This window comes from Carassius gibelio, chromosome A24, assembly GCF_023724105.1.
Source record: "Carassius gibelio isolate Cgi1373 ecotype wild population from Czech Republic chromosome A24, carGib1.2-hapl.c, whole genome shotgun sequence".
Classification (NCBI taxonomy): domain Eukaryota; kingdom Metazoa; phylum Chordata; class Actinopteri; order Cypriniformes; family Cyprinidae; genus Carassius; species Carassius gibelio.
In genome coordinates this window covers 16807022-16827486 of record NC_068394.1, presented here as the reverse complement: position 1 = coordinate 16827486, position 20465 = coordinate 16807022, and the positions used below count along the sequence as shown (strand labels likewise).

The 20465-nt window shown below is 36.9% G+C and overlaps 1 protein-coding gene across 3 annotated transcripts in view; it reads left to right on the top strand.

The window, feature by feature from the left end:
- Positions 1–20465, top strand: part of LOC127946188 (cytoplasmic protein NCK1) — a 50153-nt gene that overhangs the window by 7676 nt on the left and 22012 nt on the right. The window contains exon 1 of one of the 3 annotated variants that reach the window (XM_052542556.1): positions 16160–16272. The exons of 1 other annotated variant lie outside the window; for it this stretch is intronic. The gene's annotated coding sequence lies outside the window, so the exon portion shown is untranslated. Of the gene's footprint in view, positions 1–16159; positions 16273–18341; positions 18510–20465 lie in introns of those variants that run through there. One more of the 3 variants, XM_052542557.1, reaches the window with a different exon arrangement.

Genomic DNA, 20465 nt, shown 5'->3' with positions numbered 1-20465 from the left:
CCACACAGATCTGTGTCAGTCTCTCTTCTCCCCAGCGTGCCAACATGCCGCAGACTGCAGACCCCATTGCCCATGGGGAAGATGTGAACATTTGGCTGAGAGGCATGACAGACAGCCTCACTCCAAAGACATTTGAACTGTTATTATTTTTAATAATAATCCTAATCCTGAGAAGATTCCTGACACAAGATTCAAGCCAGAACAACAACCACGAGGAGCTAGTCAAGATCACGAGCTCACTAAGCTATGCCTTCACAACCCAGCTGAAACTGAGCGACAAGCACATCACCCACCTTCAAGAGGAGCTGACACGTGCTCAACGTCGCATAGACAAGCTGGAAGTGAAAGTTCAAGATCAACTCAAAGCACCCAGCGAGAGGGAGCAGGAAACAACGGAACAAGTTATGAAGCTCCAAGCAGCCCTGGCAGCAGCTCAGCTCGACCAGCAACATACAACGGCTGCTCAGAAAGACCTGGTAAACAGACTCCAGTATGCCGAACAGCTACTAGAGAAAGCCAAGATAGACATCAGAAACAAGAATTCTGAAATCAGTGCTTTGAAAGACCACCTTGAAAGGTACAGAACTGAAACGGACAATCTGACCCAACAACTAGACGATACCAACGATGAGCTCTACATGGTCAGAAAAGAACTCCAAAATGCTTACAAGCACAAACAAGAGCCAAGGAAAGAGAAACCTCTCTTAGCCTCATCACTGCTGAGCAGAGCAGAGTCCCACGTCCAAGAACTGGCATATGACGAAAGGAGCGAAGGGCCACAACCCAAAACCTCACCTGCCTTCGCCACACAACCCTTTCCTGCCAACGAAAGAAAACCTCCCGTCCAAGGCCTTGAAGCTGCACACGGGATGACCATCAAAGACCTCAACAAGCTGTCTAAAAACATCAGCAGGTTCAACCCGAACTCCACAGAGAGCCCCGACATCCAAGCTTATCTGCGAGATATCGAATTTCACCTGGAAGTGAGACCTCATGTGACTGACAGAGACTGGTTATACCTCCTTAGAGCCACGTCCAGTTCCGAGGTACGAAACTTTCTAGATCGACAGCCCAGTCAAACCAAGTCAAACTACCAGCGACTTCGTGAGGTCCTGATTAAAGAGTTTACAGACCCAGAGTCTGAACATGGACTGTTAACTGCCTTGGAAACCAAACAAGGTCGTCAAGAGACTCCACAAGCTTATTACAACCGACTCCGACAATCCTACTTTGGTGCACACAACAACTCTGACCTTGAAGAGGATGTGAACTTCAAAACCCTTTTCCTAAAGAATCTGCACCCTGGAGTCAGTCACCATCTAGGTGTCATGGCCTGTCCGAACTCCATGACCATCCAACAGTTGCGTGACCTAACACAGAAGGCCTATAACAAGCAGAAGTTGGCCTCAAAGAAAGGTAACAAAACATTCACACTCTTGAACTCTGTCAACAAAGACTCAAGCCTTGCACTGGACGACACCCAGTGGCATCACAACACCAGAGTCTTCCATCAAGAGCACAGAGAACGTGACACCCATATCCACGACCGCTTTCAGCCCAACTGCTGGAAAAATCCATGGGACCAGCCACGCTTCTCAAGAAACCAAAAGGATAAGAACATCTGGAAACCTAACCAGATATCCAAAGGTAATCAGCTGACTCATCCAAGAGCAACTCGTGTGGGTATGCGACAACAAAACCCACCTCAGCACCACTCAGACATGCACAGTGCTGAGTATGCACAAGAACATAACCGCTTACCATTAGAAGACACGGAACAAGTCATGGAACAACTAAGAGAGTTCCTTCAAGACAATTTACATGCATATGACCACAAAGTTGAGTCATGCTCGCTGTGACCAGCGACAGAACGGAAGGCCGGTGATCACCTGGTGCACCACATCAGAGATGACAAGCACCTGTTCAACAACAACCCAGAATGAACAAGTCTTTAACGGCCAACTGTTGATGAAAAATCTGAGGTACTAAAGGACATCACCTCAGTCACTAACAAACTGTCAAATTAACTCCAAGTACCACATTCCCTGTCTGTGCAACAGCAACCACCAGAGCACAGAAGGTCAGAAAGTCTGCTACAGCCAGAAGGCATCACAAGAAGAATGCAACATAGGAGACAAGTTTTGCAACTCAGCTTCACACAGCCATGCCAAACTGCCTCCGACGGCGTGCTAAAGAACTTCCTGCCTTGCTGGACTGACCCCTCATTAGACCATGGACACGCCCTCATCCAAGCCAAAGATGCAGAGAGCCAGTCTTCAGTGACATGCTAGAAAAAGGGGGAGACAACACAGACTTGAACAGATCTGACCACACATGCACTTCACCATTAACACACAACATTACCTACACCCAGAGGTAAACACATCTACTGATAACACAGTCAACAAACATATTCTTCCCACAGGTAGAATATCCAACTTTTAGCGTAACAAAGTTACACATACCCACCATGAAGAAACGTGCAGCCATCCTCACAATAGGTAGAACACCTGACACTAAGTTAAGGTTCACGACACACTAGCTGCACCTGACATCCTAGCTCAATAGTAGTTGTAACACATGCTAGGAAAACCCACAGCAGCCTTGTTTTGTTTTGTTCTTCTTTTACCTATCCTTCTCCTTCCCCTCTTTCCTGAGTAGGTGAAATGCCTAGACACCCTGCGAGGGTTGAAGGTCTGATATTAGGATTGACTCGCAACACCTAATATCCGCCAGCCACTCTAAACTGAATGGAAGCCAGAGAGCTCCATGCATGATAGGTCAATCCATTGAATTGAAAATGAAATTACTAGAAAACTAATGGTAAACATGTAAAGTAAGACAACCTAGAAGAACCAAACAAAGTTAACCACAAATTTGATTGATGAATCAAAATAAAAACAATTTCCAAGACCATCTAAACTATCCTCAATGTGCTAAACTACATTGACTAATTGAACTTAACCACGTGTACCTAAATAACCTGATGCCTGCACCAGTACAGTAACTGTCATGGAGGTGTTGTCTTGCTGTTTGCTGTGTTTGTCTGCTTCTTCTGCCTTTGTTTCTCCAGCGATCGACGATGTCTTCACCTAAACACCTCGCCGATCGAAAGGGGGATATATGTAGCAGAAATGAGTCAAATCAGACAAATCAAAGAGTCTATCAGAGCTGTGTGCATTGAAACATGAGCTGAATTCCTCAGGAAGTCATAAATCAGTTCTAGTGCCACAAGAACCAAGCAAGATAACCAACCAACCAACTTGTTCACACAACAGCTTTCAACATTAACACCAATAGAACAATTATTGACAATTTTAATTCAAAGAAGAGATTGTCAAATTTATTGTTCGTGATTGGAATGCAACGCTGGACATCACATGTAAACCCAGGAGATCAAGTTAAATACTTGCATTGACTTCCCCCCCCAGCCAGTGAAACCAGACTGAAATTCCTAAGGGGGAAGGGCTTTAAACCTTTGTCTTCACAGAAAAGTCCTTTGCCAGAGAATGGCAAAGAAACCCTTTTTATACATTATATATGGACCAGAATGAACTCAAAAAAGACTTATGAATGAATCATTCTATTGCTTAACTCCATATTCATTTACGTGTAACCCACACATTTGACTATCATGTTATAATCACTTATCGTGTATGTTTTCTTTAAATGACTATGGTATAGCTGAAGGGTACATAGTCGTGTTTGATATGTGTGTGATTGAATTTTCTTGCTTGATATTGCCCTGACAATCATTTATTTGTAAAATATATCATAATCATGTTATAGAAATCATGTCCAAAATTAGACCCTGTGAGGCAAGAACCACATGCTTGGTAAGATAAACAAATGATTTATGATACCCAAGACTCAAGAACATATCTGATTGGTCAAGGCAACATTTGAGGGGTGGCCAACAGGAAGTTTTAAATACTTTGGACACGATGTAATTTCGCTTTTAGTCATGCCTTGCTTTTAGTCATGCCTTGCTTTTAGTCTGCCTGCTGCTATTAGCCATGTCGGCTTTTAGTCTGCTTTTTAGTTCTAGCATTGCTTGGACATCAGTCATGCCTTGCTTTTAGTCTGCTTTTAGTTCTAGTCTAGCTGCTGCTATTAGCCATGTCGGCTTTTAGTTCTAGCATTGCTCGTGCTATCAGTCATGCCTGCTCTTAGCTTTTAGCTTGTAGCTTTGCTACCTAGCTTTAGCTTGTAGCATCTAGCCATGCGGTAGTCATCATTGTTCTTTGAGCGCGGTTCCAGCGTGCCTGCCTGCTGCTACTATGAGAAGGAACACAACCTAGTCTCGTCAAACTTTATTTCTTTTCTTTTCCGTTTGAGAGTTTCGTGTTCTGAGTTAAGTTTTGTAACGTCCATTCAACTTCAACCAGCGAACACGACTCTGCACTTTCAGCCAACGCCCAACAACCACGGGCTTCCCAAGACGTCACTTCAGAGACTGAACTTCCAGCCAATCAACGACCTCGGGATAGCCCTTTCACCGAGGCTCCTTCTTCACAGGAGATGCAAGTAACTTTACCTCCAGACTGTGACCTTTACTGGTGTATCTAATATAATTTTAACCTCATTGAGGAACTCAATGCGAGCGTTAATTACGTGATTGATGGTTGTTCATGTTTATGCAATTTAACATATTGCTGTTAACTTGGGATTCCATATTTCCATTCTCTTAAACTCATCTTTCCCTAACTTTCGACCTTCCTGCAACTTGTGTGAATGTGTGTGTGCGTGTGTTTATGTGTTAGATTAGTTTAAATGTCTTAGATTTATCTAATAAAGCCTTATTCATATTGAAAAGAGAAGTATCTTGTGTTTTGTGCTTACAAGTTAATGTCTTAAACTGTCGATCTTGTTACTGTGCTAATTGATAGTGTTTTCACTATAGTTTGGATATTAGTATCCAGCGCAGATTTGATGTGAAACGGCTCGTTCACTGAACCGCAGGCGCGTCTCCGTGAGCAGCCGTGAAACAGTGATTCTGTTCAAATTCCCTTTAAAATCTTAAATGATTCCCTTTGAGCTAAATTGACCTGTTTCCCTTTACAGAATTATTGTCCCAGTCCTATTGTTTATATTGTTTTTACATATTGCCATTATTTTAACTTGTTTAACAAATATTAGAATTAAAAATGCAACATTAAACACAAGTAGTTCACGTGTAACCAGTTTCTGTTATTTAGTTTGCACCGTAACTCTGCTGGAGTAGTGTTCGGTGGGGAACTGCTATCGTACCGCCGCCTTGTGTTTCACTCTTAGCTGAAACATGCTGTGACTGCCTCCATAACCTGCCCATAAACAAACGATAAACCACTCTGAGGACATATTTTTACATATAAAGTATTTTTATTCTGTAATCGTTTATTTATATGCAAAGCATCGGGCTTTTCCACGTGACACTCTTTTAGGTGACTCACACCATGTGGCTGTATGATGCTCTATGTAAAATTTAACGATATACAGCACAGTTTTTATAGATAAAATAAAACGTACACATGCCTGTATTTTACTGAAGTGATGAATCATTTCGATGGTGCCTAGAACTGCGCTCTTCTGAAAAGGATGCAAAATCCTTGCGATAAATAACTCAACCGCTGGTTTACGCCTGACCAGGATCTGAGGAGCAGAAAAACTACCCAAACACTGAAAAATTACCCCAAAAATTGCCCAAAAGGCTCAACCCAGCATTTGGGTAGAAAAAATAATTTAAAAAATAAAAAAAATTTTTTTAGTGTGTGTGTTTGTTTTTTATTTCGAAGAAGTACTCTACACATAAATTGGTAGGGCCCATGCAATCCATCAGATTTTCTTTTTTTTTTTCGTTTCTTTTATTTTCTATTATTTAACTTTTTTTTAAATTCAGTTTTATTTTCTTCAAATTGTGTGTTTTATGTTTTGATTTGTCTGGTTTCCATTTAATGGTTTAAGTCACAAAGTATGTCTAATCAATTGAATTCATATTGCAAAACTATTATAACTTCATAATTTTCTGTGATATTATTATACAGTAAATTCCATTTTTTATAACTGGGTTCTGTGATTCTGTCTGCATTTTCAACATTATAGAAATCATAGGGCCCTATAATGGGTTAAATACATAAATTCATAAAACACATTTGTTGCGTTTTCAGCATTATAAAATTTTTTGGCAAACAGCCACCATCTTTGGTTCGATTTAAAGTAACCACTGTCAACATTTTGAAGAGAATATTACTTGACATGTCTATATAATTAATAGGAATGTAATGATTAACCTTGAGCCGGTTGAAAATCGATTCAAATATGTGACGATTCAAATCGCTTAAGATGATATTCAAATCGCGATTGAATTAGGGTTAGGAGTTTAAATGAATGTATGTCTGAGCGAAACTTACTGTCTTTAGAAAAGTTTAGATGGTATTTTCTTTTCATCTTGTCTCTGTGTAATGCATATTAAAGTTCATAAGTGCAGCGCTGCTTTGTTTACAGCAGAAACCAAGGAAATGCTTTAATCGCCACCTGCTGGCAGAGAGTGAATCTGCTGTTTCTGTTTCATGCTCATATTTTTTATGTGTAGTTTCACAAAACAGAATGATGTCCAATTTCATAGGGGTGCTCCTATGAGTATTTTTGAGGCCGATCACAGAAAGCAGTATCTTTTTATAAAAGTCTTCTTTTTATCATGTAGAATTATCTATAGTGATGATCAAATCAAGTTTTTTAGACATTTATTCAGGGCCTGAATTTCATTTGTGAAAATTAATTCCTCTCTTAGAGTCTTTGGGAGAGTATTTTTTTCAATATTTTTTCTTTACTTTTTTTATATATTTATTTCACTTAAATTTTTGATCATGGACTGTATTTTTTGTTTTTACAATCGTGTAAATGTTGCACAATAGCTTACACAGCGCAAGCCTGATTTTTGGAGCTGTATGAGAGGTACACACACACTCTGTTTGCAGTGTGTGTGTGTATGTTGTATGTATGAAGTGTGTAGTCCATGTGTGGTACAGAAGCAGCATGGATCAGTCTGCAACATTTATCCATTATTTTAGATTTTAAACATTGTCACTTAATGCTTTTTCAACATTGTGATTATTTTTTTACACAGTACAATATATCATCAACTATTCAAAGCTTTTTACTTTTGCATTTACTTTTACATTTATATATTAAAACATTTAAACTTATTTTTCTTACGTTATCACAAACATTCTAAATTAAAACTTAACTGACAGAAACAGTCAGCTTTACTGCCTTTACTTTTGCATTTACATCTTTATTTAAAAGCAATCTTGCGGTTCATAAAGAACTTTAAAAACATAAAAATTGCACAGTTGTTAACCAGAAAAATAAAAATGCATGTCATTCCGAAAAGGTTGCCGACCCTGGTCGACTACTGGTTTAAATGAAGAGATTTATTTTATTTGTTACTTATTTAATTGATGTGGGGCTTGTTTTAAAATTTGATTAAGTTTTGCTATTTACACTTAGCAGACGCTTTTATCCAAAGCAAAGTAACAAATGAAGACAACAGAGGACCAACAAAGGAGCAATAACATAAAAGTACTATTAGTATAGTATTATTATAGTGTTATATTTCAATTTCACAAAGAAACATGCAGAATTTTCTTCAAGCAATGACAAACAGACACATTTAAATTTATAATTGGTCTTAAATCTCATTTGTTTTTTTTAAATGTGAATCGAATCGTGACTTGAGTGAGTCATTACATCCCTAATAATTAACATCCTAATAATGCATTGGTTTAATGGCTCAGATTTTAAAGTAACTCTGTCGTCCTCTGGAGGACTGAGATTTATTAGAGTCGCAGTAACACAAGAGCGTGTGTTAAGTTTGCACAGTGGTACTGCAGGCTTGATTTGCGTTAGTCATTATTTCTGGGCATATATTGCATATAAAGCAAGTGTAAGACACTGAAAAGGTGGAAGTATTGTGTATCATGAAACTGCTGCAATACCCAGATCTGTCCTCATTTACCCAACACGTGTTTCTGTTCTCTGTTTCACTGCAATGCTGTTTTCTTGAGTAAGAAGCAAAGCTCAAGCAAAGACAATGAGACCACAAGGGAGAAAGTCTTATTTGTGTCCACTTTTATATCCCAGAGATCATATTTATTTATTTATTTATTTATTTATTTATTTATTTAAACAACAAATTTGAACTTTTTTGTTGAATGGAGGTCAGATTAGTTTTTATAGATGCATATTTGGTACTTTTGAAATGCATTTTATTAATAGATTTTTGTAATTATCATTCGACCCTTGTCTCAGACCCAAATATTCAATTTTAAATGATGAAAATCCATCATTAAAAAAGTTGATCTGCACAGACAGTTTTATGACTGCTCCTAACTTGTTGCACAACTTTCACCAGAACTATCGGTTTCCCTCTAGTTTCACCAAATTTAAGTGCACTTGTTTACTAAGACAAAAGTGTTAAAGAAGAGCTTGAGATGAAATTTGAGACGTGATGTTTGAAGAAAATACGGGGGGAAATCGTTTTAGTTTATTCAACCAATAATTGAATGTAGAAATTATAGTAAAAAAGCAATAAAAGTAAAGAAATTGTGCATTTATTTTAAAAAATGGCACCAAAGAATTTCTATACATTTGAAATTGCTAATGATATGTTGTATTAAAAGAAATGAGAGAGAAGATTGAATTCTTCTGTATGAATCTTGGACTTTGTTCTAGGCAAGTTAAGCTAGTTAGCGTTAAATGTGTATTTTAAATGTTTTTTTACTGAAAGTAAACCGGTTCAAAAGCTCTCTCTAAACTGTTGCCAGAGTTTAGTAACCTACATAGTATTAACAGACCATTTTAATAATGTTTTAAAGAAGAAATAAAGGCGTGGTAATAGAAAATGTGTTTATGGTTATCATGCAATTTTCACTTCTGTATTCAGAGACTGATTTGGTAAGCATCTCATGGCTTATTGTGGTTTGTTTTAAACCACGATAGAGGGGTTCGTTGTGGGATTTCCTTTATGTATTTCAATGTTTCATGGCCTTATCTCGAGTTCATCTTCTCAGATGATTTGAAGGCAACGTGAATAGGGTTGGGTATCATTTGAATTTTAACTTTGTTTGAATTTTATTCTTATCAATTCATAGTTTTGCATTGAATAAAATATGTTTTCGAGGTTATAGTGATGTAATTGTATGCATATTTTTCACGCAAAACAGTTATTTCCCCTCTTGCTCTTAAATGGTTTAAAATGAAATTAAAATGCACATGTCTTATCGAAAACCTGGTTCTTGGACATTCAGAACCCAACCCTAAACATGAAATCAAAATTTACCCGATTTACTTTTATAACACGTTTTAGGTCTTATTGCACACCAATTTTGTCGTTCCAAAGAAAAAAAAAGAAAAAAACCTAAGTGTGTTTTTCATAATCTTTCATCAGAATGTAATAACATCAACTAGGTTGTAGGGCTGCACACTAAATCGAATTTCTAATCACGATTACAATTAAGAATGCCACAATTACGTAATCGTTCAAATCTGCAATTAATCGTTCAAAGTCCACTTATATTATTCTGCATGCTTAAGATGCATTTTTTCTTTCTATACGTTATCTTAAGGGTTTTTCCATTGTTTTAGTATGACATTTAATACCATTCATATTTGTCAAAAAATTATTTATAATTTGAAGATACCAATCCGATGTATATTTGACATTTGAGACTTAATACTATAGAAAGTTTTTCAATTAGCGTTTGCAGCTTGTTTGTTTTCTTATAAAAATACGGCATGCAGTTGCATCAAACAATGGTATAAACATCATTCAATGTAAATTGTGATAATCATGATTAATAATCGCAATTATAATTTCAAGGCAAAAATCGACAGTTATGATTTTGGTCATAATCTTGCAGCAGCAGCACTACTAGGTTGCGTGAATTTTAACCATTCAGCACCGAGGGTGTGCCTGGAGGGATGTAGTCCTTCGCAGTCCACTCCAATCCATTCCTGATGGATAAAATGAAGTTGCGTTTAAAAATATTTTTTTTGTCTTTTCAGATTCCCGTTTTACATTTTAAGTATTTCTCATTTACAGGTGCCATTTTATGTTAATTTTCAAGTTTGCGTGTGTTTTTTTTATAGGGTTTTTAACATCAGTGCACTTGAACCGGTGCGTCACCTGTGTCTGCGGGAGAAGCTGAAATATTTGAGCATTTGACCTTGATCTGTGAAATAGGCCAAGAGAAAAACAGGTGTTCAGTGTGTGAAAAGAGTGTTTTCCACTTAGCCTGCTCACAGGCCTTCTCTGAGACAGGTTTCAGAGCACTAGCACTAATTTGGTTGTTTGCCATTGTGGGATTGCGATCTGTTAGAAACACAATGGAACATAAAGCCGCTGTATCCACTTTTCCGGACACAAGATCAGTGTGGTTTACAAATCAGCAGCTTTTGTTTGCAACCGTGAATTCATCCTCATGATGAAGCTGACAGGAGATATGCTTTTTATTGAACATATCACTCACAAATAAAATTGTGGAATGTTCTAAAGTGGTGACGGTGCATCGTGTGTAAAGGTGAGCACGTCTTAAGCATCTAAATGTACTAAATGAGAACAACTGGGTCCTTTTTTCGCTTCATGCTCTCTTTTGAGTCAACCGAAAGTCTGTGTTTCATTTAGAGACGTGGTAGTTTGCAGTTTTGCACAGACTATCAAACATGCACATGCATACTAGATAGTTGCGGAAGTAAAACTAAACAACTGAGGATTGCACACCATGTTTAAATCCTTTTGAGTACGCTCTCACAGAAGCGCGTGTCTTGTTGCTAGATTAATAAAGACTGAAATAAATGTATTGTTTGTTGTTTGTTCATGTTAGTAATGGAACTTTATTGTAAAGTGTTACCAAAATATCAAACGTTTAATACGATCCAAATGGATGGAATCATTTAAAAAAAGCATTAAATAAAATGTGGAGCCTGTGCCCATTATACACTGAAATTTCTGTGAAATCTGTCAACTCCAGCTACCCGATATCTGCCGACTTCTAAAACGTTTAAAGTAGAGCATTCCTGCCTTTAGCCATTAAGTCTGCAAGTGTGATGTTGTCTAATGGTTTGAACTCTGTTCAGTTTGAGTCAGTTCTTGACTGATTTAAGCTAGAACAAGGCTATATGTCAGTAAGCTCAAATCTGACTCTGCAGGAAGGCAGGGGTGTTTTTATGCACTAAATAGTTTCTGTGGTTAAACAGCTATAGGGTTAATTCATTTTATTAGGCCTTGTGGGGAAACTGGTGGTTAAATTATGATCATGCTGTTACCACATGGTATAATCCATATGGTCTAATTCTTCTGTAATGCCAAAGGGCCTTAAAAGTGACTCCAGCTTGAGATGTAAAAATGGCAAGACTTTATTTTAACTTGTCATTTATTAATGCTTTTATTGGCGATTGATTCCTGAATATAACTACGTTTTGTGAAGAAAATGTGTGGTTCTTCCCAATGCAGAACTCAATGCTAATGTGTTATGCAGTTTTTGAGTAGAATTTGGAAAATCATTATTGTGATTGCTTTCAAAAGTAAAAGCACACCTGGCCTCAGCAGTCCGTGTGATTGGAGGTAGGCTATCATTCATGTCTCTAGCACAAACGGCGCGGGATGAGTCGGAGTTGCACGCTAAAGTTTAATACTTCTGGTTTGGGGGTTGTTGAAATGTGAATTGCAGTAGCTATTCAAGGACACTGGAAGTCTGTTAACATCTGATCATCATTGGCTTAATTATGAAAAAATGTCAACGGAAGCCCTGAGGGAGTTTTCAGGCCAAAGATATTGAGGTCCTTTTGTGAACAGAGCAGTTTTCTTGTATGACTTTTGCTCCAGTCAGTCTCAAGCAGTCGTACCCTTGACAGAGTCCTATATAAGGCCTAATAAATGGATTTTGTGTCTTTCACGGGGATGTGGCCATCCTGTTTAACATCCTTAATTAAGTGGCACCCTTTCCCCGGACTCTGCATAAATGAACAGGCCTGGACTTCTCCTCTAGACCTCATGTCAACATTAGCATCACATAAATGACTACAGGATGATCATGTTTTGTGAGTTCAGCTGTCCTGATATTATATAGCCTTTCTCATCGACAGGGGGCATGGGATATCTGAACCTTGGCCTTGATTAAACAAACACACACTGAGGTTTTCTTTAAGATGATGAATTGTTTTTAAACTTGAGCTTTTCTAAGGCTGTGCAAGTTGGAGTATAGTATACGTGCTCATGGAAAATGGGTTTTCAGTGACTCTTGAATTAACGGTTCGCCCAAAACATAAAATTTATGTTGTTCCAAATGTACGATTTTCTTTCTTCTGTAGAGCACTGAAGGAGATGTTTAGACATGTGCTAATGCTGCTCTTTTCCATACAGCAGCTGTCAAGCTCCAAATAGTCACAGTTTCCAAAAAATGTTTATCTAAAAAGTAGCTTATACAACTTGTACATTATTCCAGTGTGTAAGTAAGCAATTTCAGAATTGGGTTTTCTGATCATCATGCGCGTGGTTGCCAGTTGGGGAAGATTGTTCACCTCTGGAAGAAAATGTATATAATTTAAGTTTATTTATTTTTTTGTTTTTAATGGGTGGATTTAAGCTTTTAAAATCTGGCCTCAAACGCGAAAGTTTGGCAAATAGTAAATTAAAATGAAACCTTTTCAGGATTAGAAAAACAGCGGGTAAATATCACAGATGTTTATGCTTAATAAATCAATTTAACGCGCAGGCTAAATTTCAGCTTTCCTGCATCTCAAACAGCAGAGCATGGTGCTAGAAAAGCCAAGGTAATGGGTTCGAATCCCTGAGAAGCAAGAACTGATCAAATGTGTTTGAATGTAATGCCAAATGCATAAATATAAATATGTAAAACTTTGCGCAACACACGAGTGTTTGTGGTCACAATAATAAATGAAATCTCAACAACCATGAGCCCACATTTACATGTCAACACCTACAGTTACTTATTCCACATGTGAAAACATTAGCCATGTTTAATCAATTTCCATATAGCAGTCTTAAAGGTGCCAGAGCAAAACATCCTGGTTTATTCAGAGCGGATTGATCCAGGAAGTAAAAAAGACTTTTGTGTTTATAATAACCATAAATATCTTTATGAATTGACTTCTTTTTAAATATCTCCTGTAGACCACTATGAAGTGTTGACTGGTTGAATGACCATCACATCAGCTCAACTGGTCTGGTTGAAGTTCTGCTCCTCTGCTAGTTCTTCAGTGTGTGTGTGTGATGTGTCAGAGGAAGTGAGGCAGTGCTGGAGGGGAAAACACACGGACTGCATTCCAGCAGGCACCAGAGTCTGTGATTTGAGCTCTCTGTCAGAGGCATTCGGTTTCAGCGCTGGGCCTGGTTTAGAGCTACTGCTCAGACCGGCCACTTCTACCTCAGAAACCAGCACTTCAAATCTGCTGGGTCAGTATATAGTCATGGATTCTGATGTTTTATTATGGAATCTGTATTTTGGTACAGACTCTCTTCAAACTATTCAGCACGATCAGTCTCATCTTCTGCACACTTGAGGATCATATTACTGCTGATTCATTGAATCATTGAATCAGTGAGCTGCTGGCTGAAGAATCTCTGCAGCGGGAGTAGTTGCAAATTCATGAAGAAGTCGGTGCAGTTTGTGAAATGGATAATTTTTTTCAGTAATAATCAGCCCAAAAGAATGATTAATTCACAACTCTGACATTGCTCTCTCTTTATTTTGAACTGGTAAAAAACCCCAAAAAGGAACCGTTTTTATGAAATATAGTAAAATAATATTGTGGATATATTGTGCTTAGTTATGCAGTAAAGTAAGTTTGTCAAAATACAAATACTGTAGGATGATTGCAAAATGTACTGAAGTTTTTAACTAAAACTAAAACGGCTTAAAGTGGTTTTCTATTACTTCAATTGAAATATTATTTTCATTAGCTGAAATAAAACTAGAATATACATTACTGGTCAAAGATTTGTAATAGTCAAGCTCTATTATGCTCACCAAGGCTGCATTTAAAAATAAATAAATAATAAAATACAATAATATTGTGAAACATTATTATAATGTAACATTAAAATGAATTCTGAAGGATCATGTGCCACTGAAGAAAACTGGAATAATGGCTGATGAAATTAAGATTCGCCATCACAGGAATAAATTACATTTTTAAATATATTAACAGAAAACAGGTATTTTAAATTGTAATAAGATTTCACAATTTAACCATTTTTAGTTAAGTAATTAACTTATGAAATGTTTTTATTTATTTATCCATCCATAATCATGGCAAACCTTTATCTGGCAGTGTAAGCGTAAAATAAATACGTGAAAGATGAAAAACGTAAAATAAACACAAAAACTTTTTGCGTAAAAAAAATAAAACTAAAATTGAAATATAGCTAAATAGAAATGTTTAATATAAAACAAATACAATTGCAAAAGCATAAAATAACATTGCTGAAACTTATTTAAATTATGAATAAATACTGTAATATTCAAATATAAAAAAATACTAATAAATACTATATTAGTGCAAGAATAATACTAAAATAAGAGACTAACAAAATTATTTGTCAGTTTACCACAGTTTAAATGTAAGAATATGGTTTTAAGTAATTATGATATCAAAATTGAAAAAATGTTTTCTTAATGATGTCCCTGATATTGTTTTTGATGTATCAAACAATATCAGTATAAACCATTGAATATAATAACTAGTCGAATCATTAAAGTCACACCGCTACAATAATTGACATTAGTTCCACAGGGGGCAGGGGGGAAACGCGATGCCAGCTCAACTTCGTGATGTCTGTCAGCCATCGGCGATGGCATCTTCTATCAGCTCAATCCTAGTTGAGTGTGATCCATACTAGGGCTGTAAAAAAAAAATATATATATTTTTGAGTATTTGTCGAATAAAAAAAAAAAAATTGTTGCATTCGAATTTTAGGTGCGTGTAAAGGAGGCAGCCTTATCAGTGGTGCATGAGATGCGATGACGATGTAAGTGTCGTTGAATTTAAATGTTTTTCTTAGCTTATCCAGTTGAACCCACTAGAGGCATTGCTGCTGCGTAGTTCATAAAAAAAATATTGTTGAAAAACAGAACATCAGTGTAGAGAAGATTTTGCCGTTCACACAGAATGCATATTTATTGCATTTTCTAGAGGGACATTTATCACTGTTGCGCTCGCGTCTCGCACAAAAGCGTTACTGTGAAAAAATTACTGTAAGTTATTTGTATTTATTACTTAGCCTACATACGTGATGCTGTTTTTTTTATTATTACTTTTTAGACAACTTAATTGTATATGGTTTATAAACATTATAACACGTTAAACATTATCAACTTTTTTCAAAAATAGGCGTTATTTTATTGCTTTGAAGAAACGTACATTAGTAATATTTTGCCCGATGCGCCCTCTTGTGACCACCTAACTGAAATTATGCCTTTTAAATTCATATATTGATAATATTTTAAGTACAAAATTCTAATTTAGTTTTTCAGTTATTTTGACAGCCCTAATCCATACTGATGGATGGACATATACTTTACTGATCCTCATGTGAAATGTATATCCATAACACACTGAATGATGGAAACCTCACACATACCACAGTGTGGAAAGTGGCATCGCTCTGTAATTTAACCCTCATTAATTCTGCCATTCGTCATTACCCATCACTCCCCTGTCGCCCTTTCTCCCGGGATCTCCTCTGTCTCTGATGGCACTTGAAAGCGTCTCCCAGCCCGTCAGATCTCGAGGGTGGGCGCCTTCGGCTGTCCATCACTCATCACACACTCGCTGTGTGCTCGTCAGGCCCTGGTGGAGGCTGAGACACTGCAGAAGAACTGAAGGAAGCAGTGAGCGACGCCATCACCCTCACCTCATCTAGACACAATAGAGAGAGGAAGTCATGCACTTCTTACACTGCAGCAGAATGTGTGCGGTCTAGCTCTGTTGCCGCAATGGTTGCAGCATTGCTAAGCCAGCTGTAGACCTCATTTGTTTCTGTTTGCAGTGCACACTTGTCTTTTTGGATGTGCAGGTTTGTAGTAACAGTTTCCAGGGGAGTGGTGAAACTTACTGCAGGTTGCAAAAACAAAACAGGATTACCTGTTAACCCGCGAGCACTTCAGATTGTTAGCAGTGACATTAATCTAAAGGAAGAGCTATAATGTCAGAGTTGTTGTCAATGGCAAGCCGGGGAAAACATCAGTAATGAACCTGCGGTTTTCGGATAAGGTGGGATTCTTTCAGTTTTTGTGCATTTTGAGCATTTGTGTATCCACCACAGAATTATTTATTAGCACGCTGCATGTAAAATAAAAATCGGAGGCACTCAAATGTCTCAGTGTAGCCATTATCATGAGAAGCTTTGTATATACTGTATATCTGTGAAACGCGGGGCCTGTTACAAAAACTTGTGAGCTGCCTAAATAGGCCGCTACCTTTTAAGTTGGCACTCTAACTAAGATGGAAGCTCGTAAGACTGATTTAAAACTTTTTATGTAGACAGCATCTCTTCGAACCACACAAATAAAGCACTGCACCGGAGACTTGACTCGCTTTTGACTCCAGTAGCATTTGATTCGCATGTCGTTACGCTAACAGCTCAGTACTCTAATGAAAATAAAAATCTATATATATTACAATTAGCTGCAAGCCGTGCTTTCAAATTCTCAAATGAGTCACACAGTGCAGTTTATGTACTGATTCAGCAGGTTGATTGAAAAAGACCTGGCTCAAAAGAATTGGCTCTGATTGATAATGAATAAACATTGCTCTCACATTACGGAGCCGATCCAGTTTCTTTTAGTTAGAACAGTATGTTTTTATGAAATGTAGTAAAGTAAGATTCACTCACCTTTGATTTTTGATGTTTGAGCGTGTTATGTTAGCATGTAGAGAAGTAAAACTCAACTTGCTTTTGGTTCCAGTAGCATTTGATGTTAGCCTGTTGCTAAGCTAACTGCGCAGTATTCACACTCAACTATGAAACTTAACCAAGGTTTTACTACAAAAAAAAAAAAAAAAAAAAAAAAAACTCTTGGTAACTATTGATTACTACACTAACCATAGTTTACCCATGGACTTTGTAGTAAAGCTATGGTTATAAAAATGGAAATCTACGCCAAAAAACATGGTTACAGATTTCCTATCAGATGTCAAATAGATGCATAGAAGATGTCTTTAAGATGTTTCTGATTTAGAATTTATGTAAAAGTGACATCTGAAAGATTGTCAGAGGTTTGTACACAGCAGATGAAGTGATCTTTAACAGACATCTTGCAGACGTGTGCTTGCTATCTGGGAACAGCCCAGTTTGTGAATGAGTTATTCAGTGCAGTCATGAACTGATTCAATGGGTTCATTGAAAAGAATTGGTTCACAAGAATGATTTTTTAACAATTTGGATATTTCCTTTTACTTTTCGGAGCTGCTCTTGGTTTCTTTCAGTTTGATATAAAAAGCAACAGGATGTTTTCTAGGGCTGGGAAAATAAATCGTCGCGAAACGAGAAATGATTACGCATCGATTTTGAGATTTTTCGAATGCATCACGATTCTTTCTTGAGTCGATTCTTTGCTTAGTTTTGAACAGCAGATGGCGCTGCATGCTTTAGAAACCGCCGTACTCTGCTTGTTTCCAAATCCTTACACACACTTGAACCTCAAATAGTCATTCATTAAATTTGAAAAGGTTGAAGCGAATTACAAAAGGTGTTCACAGTGGGCGGTGTTTACATGAATCTGGCATCTTAAAAGCATTCTGAGCCTAGACTCAGCCAAACAGACGAGCTCACTTCTTCATGAGCGTTTGAGTGTGCAGATAAAAAAAAAAAAATAGAGTAGAGCGCCATCTGCTGTTAAAATCGAAGCTCAGAAGACAGAGTCGCAATGTATTCGAAAGAACTGTGAATACATCCACGAATCGATTCTGCATCAATATATCATCGCAGCCCTAATGTTTTCAGGAAATGTAGTAAGGTTTGTAACTCTCTTTCGAATGCAGCAGCGTTTGATGTGTTAGCATTTTGCTAAGTCAGCATTTTAGTATCCTAGTTAACATATAAATACGCAAGAAGTTGCAATAATTAATTTGATCAGTGGTCTCGGTGCAGTACGTTGTGAGTCTTCTCTGTGATATATGTGATCCTGCCTTAGAACTTGACCAAACTAGGACTTTTCTTAAATTTCATATATTGAACATTCATTCAACTTCTGTATGGAGTAGTTATAATGCAGAGCTATTTTGTGCTTTTTGGCCTGTTCTAGCATTCGCATGTGAATTTCTCCTTTCACTGGTCTCAGTTGTAATTGGCTTTCAATTGACGCATGTCGTGAAGAGAGTGAGGTGATCCAGACCGCCTCTGCAGTTCCTCTTGATCTTATCAGGGTCATTGAATGTGTGGATGGATGTTGAGAAGATGACCTCAGATTGGCTCTAAACAGGATTTAATGGAGAAAACACTTCGTCAGGTTGGTTCAGTTCATTACTTTAGCTTTAGTTTTTTATGTAACGCACAGTTAGATATAGATTCACAAACATAAGGTTAAAAAAACATAACACAGATTTGGACACGGTTACAACAGCAGCATCTTTTTATCTCCGGTTACAAACATAGAAAACAGAGTTATCAATCGTTTGTACTGTACATTTAAAATATATCTATTTCACTTCATTTTTGTGAGCGTATGAATGTAATTTTGTTTCAATCTAACTAATTTTTTTTATATATATTTGCATATATATCATATATATCATACTGGTTATTGGCCAGTAACTTTCACTTAATGTTAATATTTATAAACACTAATAATGTTATTAAAACTCTCCTGACAAAAAGTAATCTTAAGTAAATGTCCAAATGATTTTTCTTACTGTATAAAGTTATGTAGCATAAATTTACTTCTAGCTTTTATAGAATTGTTGTCTCTTGTCAGTTTTATTCATTAGATCGTATCAATACAGTAGTACTAACTGCTTATGAAACCATAACATAAAAATAATTTCATCATTGCATTCTCACCAGATTCTACAAATAATTTGCTATAGTTTAATGATGCATTCTGGGTCGGCTGCTTACACCGTAAATTAATATATGTGTGTGTATGATAATTTATATAAAAAAATAAAAAAAACTTTTTATTAATGGTCCCGATGAACAATATAACTACTGTACTTCAGTGCTTCTTATTGATTATATTGTCATTATATATATATATATATATATATATATATATATATATATATATATATATATATATATATATATATATATATATATATATATATTTGTTTTGTTTCATACTTTATCTCATGACAAGTTGGCTAATCATTTGTAAAATAATTTGCACACGTTCAGTTCAAGTTTAGTTGCATAGTGCTTTTCATGATACAAATCGTTGCAAAGCATCTTTACAGAAATTATGTTTCTACATTATATTTAGTAATATCTTGTCAGTGGTGAATGTCACATTGATGTACATATGGCAGGAATGTACGGTAAAATTCAGTTAATGATGTAATCAGACAGAAGATGAGGGACTTGTGGGACAAACCAACCCTCAGATGAGCACAAAGGTTTCTGGGACAGCAGAATCTAGGGCTGAGAGACAGATGGAGAGCGAGGAGAGCGGCTCACTTCAGCTCTCGTGCTCTCAATAGTGTGACTGGTGTGCAGATGTTTTGAGCTCTCTTCTGTGAAGTGCATCTCTCTTTAACCTGCTCAAGTCCTAAAGCTTGAAGAGCACCGATGCACATGGCAAGAGGTTTGGCGAAGCTCACATGTTTATCAGACAGCAGCACATGAAAGGTGCAGAGTTGAGCGCGATTCTTTTGTGATGATGAACTCCGACAGCGTTTCTTTTTTAGTGAGCAAAGAGCTGCAGAGAGCTTCTGTTCTGTAGCTTTGAGATTCAGTCCACACGTTTGCTGTGTCTTCAATGGGTCAACGGATCTGGAGTGTAGAGTTCAGAGTCTAAATTCTATAAAGTCTCTTTCTATGACATGCATCATTTCCTTCCTTTATCTTCACTTCAAACTCCTATTTAGATCCTTTAGCGTGGGCAGGTTTCTAAATGGGTCTGATAGCTTATTTTTTAATCGGTTAAAGCATTTCACATTATCGTCAGTATTTCTACAGTTAGTTATTCTATTCTAATTAGTATTATGTGTGTAATTGCTAAGATTAGTTTTTTTATGGGTCAGTTCGCCAAGACTGAATCTTTAATATTGTGAGATATTATTACAGTTAAAAATAACCATTTTCCATTTGGTTGTATTTTCAGCATCGTTCCTCCAGTCTTCAGTGTCACATGATCTTCAGAAATCATTCTTATTTGCTGCTCAAGATACATTTGTGATTATCAGTGTTAAAAACGGTTGTGTATGTTTGTATTGTTGTGGAAACCGATACGTTACGATGAATGTTC